Below are 7,603 nucleotides of genomic sequence, written 5' to 3' on the forward strand. Positions count from 1 at the left end.
GCCGCTGGCGAGTTTAAGCACAGTGGGTGCGGGATTTCTATAAATCCATCCACTGTGCTTCTAATGTAGAATGCAGCACTTTGGATGCAGCGGCGTCCAAAACGCTGCCATTACGGAGCGTGGGGTTATAGCTTTATAGGAACAAGATAAATATTTTTCTTCACCTCAGTATACAGCCAACATAAAAATACATTGTTATGTATAGGAGATGTATACTCTGCTGCTGGCCTCATTGAAATGTAGGGTCAAGATAACCAAAATCTCCTTTCTTTATCATTACGGGCTGTTGCTCAGTGGTTAGAGCACACAGCCTGTGAGCACTGAGAAGTTTGGTGTGACACTGTGATTTGTAAGTGTGAGACAGATATAAGGAGTGAGAGGATGTGAATGTATAATTTAAAGGGGTATCCGGTACTTTTTTTTTAAGTTGCCCAAAGTATTCAGCATGTGAGCATAAATATCTCTGTAAATACCTTCTGTTGCAGATAATGCCTGTGAGTGGCGCTATCACTGGCCGCTCACAGGCATCACGTGACCCCCGGCTGCAGCCGGCTCTGACGTCACGACAAGTCCAGGCTGCAGCCGAGGGTCCCTCTTCTGCGTTCCACTGGTGGCTGCTGGTTGTGGGCGGGGTTAGTCCCTGCATCACACCTGGCATCCATCGCGCGCTCTGCCTCTCCCCATTCATTGGGAAAGCACGCGGTGGATGCTGGGTGTGACGCAGGGGAATAACCCCGCCCACAACCCAGCAGCCACCGCGGGGACCGCAGTGCTGAATCATGCCTCACTTGTCGTGACGTTAGTGCGGGGTCACGTGATGCCTGTGAGCAGCCACCGATAGCGCCCCTCACAGGCATTATCAGAAACACAAGGTATTTACAAATATACTTATGCCCACATGCTGAATACATTGGGCAATTAAAAAAAAGTACCGGACAACTTCTTTAACCCCTTAAGCCCCGTGGGTGGTTGGCACGTTAATGACCGGGCCAATTTTTACAATTCTGACCACTGTCACTTTATGAGGTAATTACTCTGGAACGCTTCAACGGATCCCCCTGATTCTGAGATTGTTTTTTCGTGACATATTGTACTTCATGATTGTGGAAAAATTTCTTCGATATCACTTGCGTTTATTTGTGAAAAAAACGGAAATTTGGCGAAAATTTTGAAAATTTTGCAATTTTCAAAATTTGAATTTTTAAGCCCTGAAATCAGAGCGATATGTCACACAAAAGAGTTAATAAATAACATTTCCCACATGTCTACTTTACATCAGCACAATTTTGGAACCAAAATTTTTTTTTGTTAGGGAGCTATAAGGGTTAAAAGTTGACCAGCGATTTCTCATTTTTCTAACAAAATTTACAAAACCATTTTTTTAGGGACCACATCACATTTGAAGTCACTTTGAGAGGTCTTTATGACAGAAAATACCCAAAAGTGACACCATTCTAAAAACTGCACCCCTCAAGGTGCTCAAAACCACATTCAAGAACTTTATTAACCCTTCAGGTGCTTCATAGGAATTTTTTGAATGTGGAAGAAAAAAATGAACATTTAACTTTTTTCACAAAAATGTTACTTTAGACCCAATTTTTTTTATTTTCACAGGGGTAACAAGAAAAAATGGACCGCAAAATTTGTTGTGCAATTTCCCCTGGGCACGCAGATACCCAATATTTGGGGAAAAAACACTGTTTGGGCGCACTGTAGGGCTCGGAAGGGAAGGAGCGCCATTTGACTTTTTGATTGTAAAATTTGCTTGAATAATTAGCGGACACCATGTTGCGTTTAGAGAGCCCCTGTGTGCCCAAGCATTGGAGCTCCCCCACAAGTGACCCCATTTTGGAAACTAGACCCCCCAAGGCACCTATCTAGATGCATAGTGAGCAGTTGCAACCCCCAGGTGCTTCACAAATTGATTCGTAAAAATGAAAAAGTGAAAAAAAAAAACACTTTTTCATTGTTACGAATCAATTTGTGAAGCACCTGGGGGTTCCAACTGCTCACTATGCATCTAGATAGGTGCCTTGGGGGGTCTAGTTTCCAAAATGGGGTCACTTGTGGTGGAGCTCCAATGTTTGGGCACACAGGGACTCTCTAAATGCAACATGGTATCCGCTAACAAATTGAATGGAAAATCGGCTCAAATTGTTAGCGGACACCACATTGCGTTTGGAGAGCCCCTCTGTGCCCAAACTTTGGAGCTCCCCCACAAGTGACCCCATTTTGGAAACTAGACCCCCCAAGGCACCTTTCTAGATGCATAGTGAGCAGTTGCAACCCCCAGGTGCTTCACAAATTGATTCGTAATAATGAAAAAGTGAAAAAAAAAACACTTTTTCATTTTTACGAATCAATTTGTGAAGCACCTGGGGTTCCAAGTGCTCACTATGCATCTAGATAGGTGCCTTGGGGGGTCAAGTTTCCAAAATGGGGTCACTTGTGGGGGAGCTCCAATGTTTGGGCACACAGGGGCTCTCCAAACGCAACATGGCGTCCGCTAACAGTTTGAGCCGATTTTCCATTCAATTTGTTAGCGGACACCATGTCGCGTTTGGAGAGCCCGTGATGTGCCTAAACAGTGGAGCTCCCCCACAAGTGTCCCCATTTTGGAAACTATACCCCTCAAGGATTTTATTAAGGTGTATAGTGAACATTTTGAACCCAGAGGTACGGCACAGAATTTGTTTACATTAGGTCATCATATTGAATAAGTTGTCATTATTCTTGAGCGCAAGTGCTCGCTACTTGAGTTTGCATCGGGTACTCAGGTATGCACCATGTACAGCGTGTGCTCGAGTGACATGCTCGAGTCCCTGCTCCGCATGTTTCACGGTTATTAGACACCCAGAAAAAAACATGCGGGGATCGCTCGTGCATGGCAGGCAATCCCCGTAAAGTTTTTTGGCCGCGAAGCATATGGGGCAGAGACTCGAGCATGTCACTCAAATACCCACGATACTCAATGCATACCAGAGCACCCGATGCAAACTCAAGTAGCGAGCACTTGCTCTCAACACTAGTCGCCATATCGTCATCTTTTTTTCTTACTTTTGAAAAAAATCCCAACCCCAGCCCTAACCCTAGCACAACCCTAGCCCCAGCACAACCCTAGACCCAGCACAACCCTAGACCCAGCACAACCCTAGACCCAGCACAACCCTAGACCCAGCACAACCCTAGCCCCAGCACAACCCTAGCCCCAAACCCAGCCCTAACCCTAGCCCAATCCTAACCCAAGAGTTTATTTTTGACGCCGTTCCTTGTGCGGTATAAGTGATTAGACGACTTTATTCTTCGGGTCGGTGTGATTACAGCAATGCCAGAATCATATGGGGTTTTTATGACTGACAGCTGTCACACACTAAAAGACGCATTTTTTGTAAAATCTAGTTTTTGCATCGCCATATTTTGAGAGCTATAATTTTTCCAGATTTTGGCAGACAGTCATGTGACGGCTCGTTTTTTGCGGGATGACTTGACATTGTTATTGGTGCCATTTTCAGGCACGTGACATTTTTTGATCGCTTTCTATTCCGATTTTTGGGAGGCAGAATAAACAAAAACCAACAATTCAGGAATTGTTTTTTTTTTTTTTTTTTTATTCTGTTCCGCGTGTGGTAAAATTGATGAGGTAGCTTTATTCTTCGGGTCAGTACGTTTACAGCGGTACCACATTTGTATCATTTTTCTATGTTTTGGTGCTTATACACAATAAAAGCTATTTTATAGAAAAAAATATTTTTTAGTATCGCTTTATTCTGAGAGCTATAACTTTTTTATTTTTCGGCTGATGGAGCTGTATGGCGGCTTGTTTTTTGCAGGACGAGATGACGTTTTCAGCGGTATAATTTTTATTTATATGCGTCTTTTTGATCGCGTGTTATTCCACTTTTTGTTTGGCGGTATGGTGATAAAGCATTGTTTTTTGCTTCGTTTTTTTTTTTTTTTTTTTACCGTGTTCACTGAAGGGGTTAACTAGTGGGACAGTTTTATAGGTCAGGTTGTTCCGGACGCGGCGATACCAAATATGTGTACTTTTATTGGTTTTTTTTTATTTTTTTTATAATAATATTTATTGATGGGTACATTATATTTTTATTTTTGGTGTATTATTTTTTTTATTTTTTTATAATATTTTTGCACATTTTTTTTTTTTTTTTTCCACTTTCACACAGTTTATACACTTTATTACTTTGTCCCACTCTGGGACTTTCACTTTTTTTTTTTTCTGATCGCCTGCATGGCACAGGAATGGAGCACCATCCCTATGCCATGAAGGCTGTCAGAAGTGCACAGTGTGAAGATTGCTTGGAGATGCACTGCGCATGTCCAAGCAATCTTCCTGCTCTTTGGTGACCCGGATGTTGTCATGACGACATCGGGTCGTCATGGCAACACCCGGGAAGCCTTTGCAGACTGCGCTGGAAGAGGAGGTGAGTATCGCCGATCACCTCCCCTTGCCCCCGCAATGCCGCGATCGACTTCGATCGCAGCATCGCGGGGGTTAATGTGCTGGGAGCGGTGCAGGACCGCTCCCTGCACATAGTACCGGGTGTCAGCTGTAACAATCAGCTGACACCCGGCGGCGATCGCGCCCGCACAGCCTGTGTGCGCGCGCGATCACGATGACGTACTAATATGGGTCTGGCTCTTAAGTCCCAGGGCACAGACGCGTATTAGTACGTCAGATGTTATTAAGGGGTTAATTTATGTACTAAGAGATGATTGGCCCTGCCCCCCGAGGAGGAGGAGCTACAGGGAGATGAGAACCTGGGAGAGAGGTGAGGTAAGTATAGTTGTTGGGAAAACAGCTGAACCGGGACAGTCACGCAGAAACCGGGACGGTTGGGAGCTATGTCTATAGCACTGGCAGGATCCACATCTCCAGACTGGGGAACTGATCCCGGAGGTCGGTGCTGTGTCCCGGGGTCATCTGTATCTGCACCAGGAATGGGGGAAGGGGGGGTTATATATTAGGAGGTGGGTGGTGTCATTGTGTGGGGGGCAACTTCTAGTGTCATAGTGTGTGGGGGGATGGAGATACTGGGGTAACATTATACTGTGTGGGGGGAAAGAAAGGGGCCCTGTACTTTGTAATACGTGTTTCATTACTTCCTGTCTTCCATAGTTGGGTCGTATCTATCAGAGGAAGAGGAACAAAGCGGCAGGATCCTTATAAAGTGTCTGCAGAAAAACATCACTATCAGTAGTGAAGGGGTTAATGCCCCCTGCGCCCAGTAATGGGGTCTCTCCACATACCTCCACCTGCAGAGCCGCCACCACATATATGGCTGTTCTGTGCGCACAGGACCTGTGATGAGGTCACAGGAGGGGAGGAGTCAGGGGTCACATGATCAGGGGCCTCAGTGGATGCAGGACTCTGCTGTGCTGGTTGTCATGGTGCTGGATGAGGTGAAGGTTATGTGTGGGGTCAGGAGGGGTTTACAGTGTGGATGTAGCAGAGCCGTGTGTACGAGGTGTACGGAGCGGAGCCGCGCGTGTACGAGGTGTACGGAGCAGAGCCGCGCGTGTACGAGGTGTACGGAGCAGAGCCGCGCGTGTACGAGGTGTACGGAGCGGAGCCGCGCGTGTACGAGGCGTACGGAGCGGAGCCGCGCGTGTACGAGGCGTACGGAGCAGAGCCGCGCGTGTACGAGGCGTACGGAGCGGAGCCGCGCGTGTACGAGGAGTACGGAGCGGAGCCGCGCGTGTACGGAGCGGAGCCGCGCGTGTACGAGGCGTACGGAGCGGAGCCGCGCGTGTACGAGGCGTACGGAGCGGAGCCGCGCGTGTACGAGGAGTACGGAGCGGAGCCGCGCGTGTACGAGGAGTACGGAGCGGAGCCGCGCGTGTACGAGGCGTACGGAGCGGAGCCGCGCGTGTACGAGGCGTACGGAGCGGAGCCGCGCGTGTACGAGGAGTACGGAGCGGAGCCGCGCGTGTACGAGGCGTACGGAGCGGAGCCGCGCGTGTACGAGGCGTACGGAGCGGAGCCGCGCGTGTACGAGGCGTACGGAGCGGAGCCGCGCGTGTACGAGGAGTACGGAGCGGAGCCGCGCGTGTACGAGGAGTACGGAGCGGAGCCGCGCGTGTACGAGGAGTACGGAGAGGAGCCGCGCGTGTACGAGGAGTACGGAGCGGAGCCGCGCGTGTACGAGGAGTACGGAGCGGAGCCGCGCGTGTACGAGGTGTACGGAGCGGAGCCGCGCGTGTACGAGGTGTACGGAGCGGAGCCGCGCGTGTACGAGGTGAATACTTGAAGAGAAAAAATACGACCATATAAACCCAACACAATTATAAAAATTAACTTTTATTCATAAATAGTGTAAAAAGTTTACTTCATAATATAGGGTACAATGCAGAAATACAGAAAAACACATATCATGTAGAAAAAACCGTCTCACTGAAGGGACGATGCGATCCGCATATATAGGGGGCCTCGGCGCCACAGCAAAAACATATATATCTAGTCCTTCATCTGTTATACCAATACAGAGGACTAACAAATAGCCACATTATAATACCCATGGTAGTATCCATATAACAGTGCATATCATAAGCAGTACTTAGAAATTCCTCAAAGAGGACTCATGATCAGTATTAGCAAAATGCCATGTGCCAGCACCTAGACTGTACTTGTCAATATATCGAATGCACGGTATAAAAATAGATAGATACAAAATAGAATGAAGAGCAAGTGCTGCATATTATCAAGAGGATTACCTGGGCCACAGGCTGTGATGCAAAGGATCCCCCACGTGGATCGCTCGCCCACCCCAACGCACGTTTCGGCGTTTGCCTTCTTCAGGGGGCGTCAACTTCCTAGAGGGGAGTGTGGATTTAAATATTGTGTTTGGCCAATCAAATGGAGGGGGTGGACCCGTAGTAACGCGCGTAGCATCCCCGCTGCCGAGCAACCCGTGACGCGGGCGTCATGCAAGGAATCACATGACGGTCACATGGACCCACGTGATGCAGGTCCTTGCATGAAGACGCCAGGCGGCACGGGGCACTCAGAAAGCGGCGACGCTCGCGCGTAAGGTCCTATTATACTCACATAGATGGGGAACATAACGGAAGGTATATATTCACATTGCCTGATTTATATATTCACCACCACCACTTCTCAGGTGTATGGATGTGTCGTATTATATCACACTGTCCCAATCGAGCAAATTAGTATTATGACAGTCAGCATATAAAACATCATTACATCAACTGCATATATCCCCACATAAGAAGACTGCTATAGATCATTTTCAGTCCCATATATACATAGGTAAACATGTAAAGACCAAATTGTCACAATAGTAATATATAATAAATGAAATCTCAAAGGGATAACATCCTATATATCATCATAAATTCCCAAGGAACCATATCTAATGTGGGGGTAGTGAACTTCCCTGATCTAGATATAATAAGACAATAAGGTCTATGAAGATCTTAGAGCACAAGACAGGGATCCACAATATAAATATATACATCACAGTAATTGCTCCCAAATGAAATGAATACATTCAATATATTCTTATTCACATATTGATCCATGTGGTATCGGCCATAATGTAGACACGACTCGTCGGAAGAAGTA

At 47.0% G+C, this 7,603-nt stretch overlaps 1 pseudogene; it reads right to left on the reverse strand.

The window, feature by feature from the left end:
* Positions 1–5,338, reverse strand: part of LOC141270615 (uncharacterized) — a 31,654-nt pseudogene extending 26,316 nt beyond the window's left edge.
* Positions 5,339–7,603: the final 2,265 nt, after the last annotated feature.

The sequence above is a fragment of the Phyllobates terribilis genome, unplaced genomic scaffold (genome assembly GCF_046119375.1).
Source record: "Phyllobates terribilis strain yellow unplaced genomic scaffold, ASM4611937v1 Scaffold_5__5_contigs__length_657084704, whole genome shotgun sequence".
NCBI lineage: Eukaryota > Metazoa > Chordata > Amphibia > Anura > Dendrobatidae > Phyllobates > Phyllobates terribilis.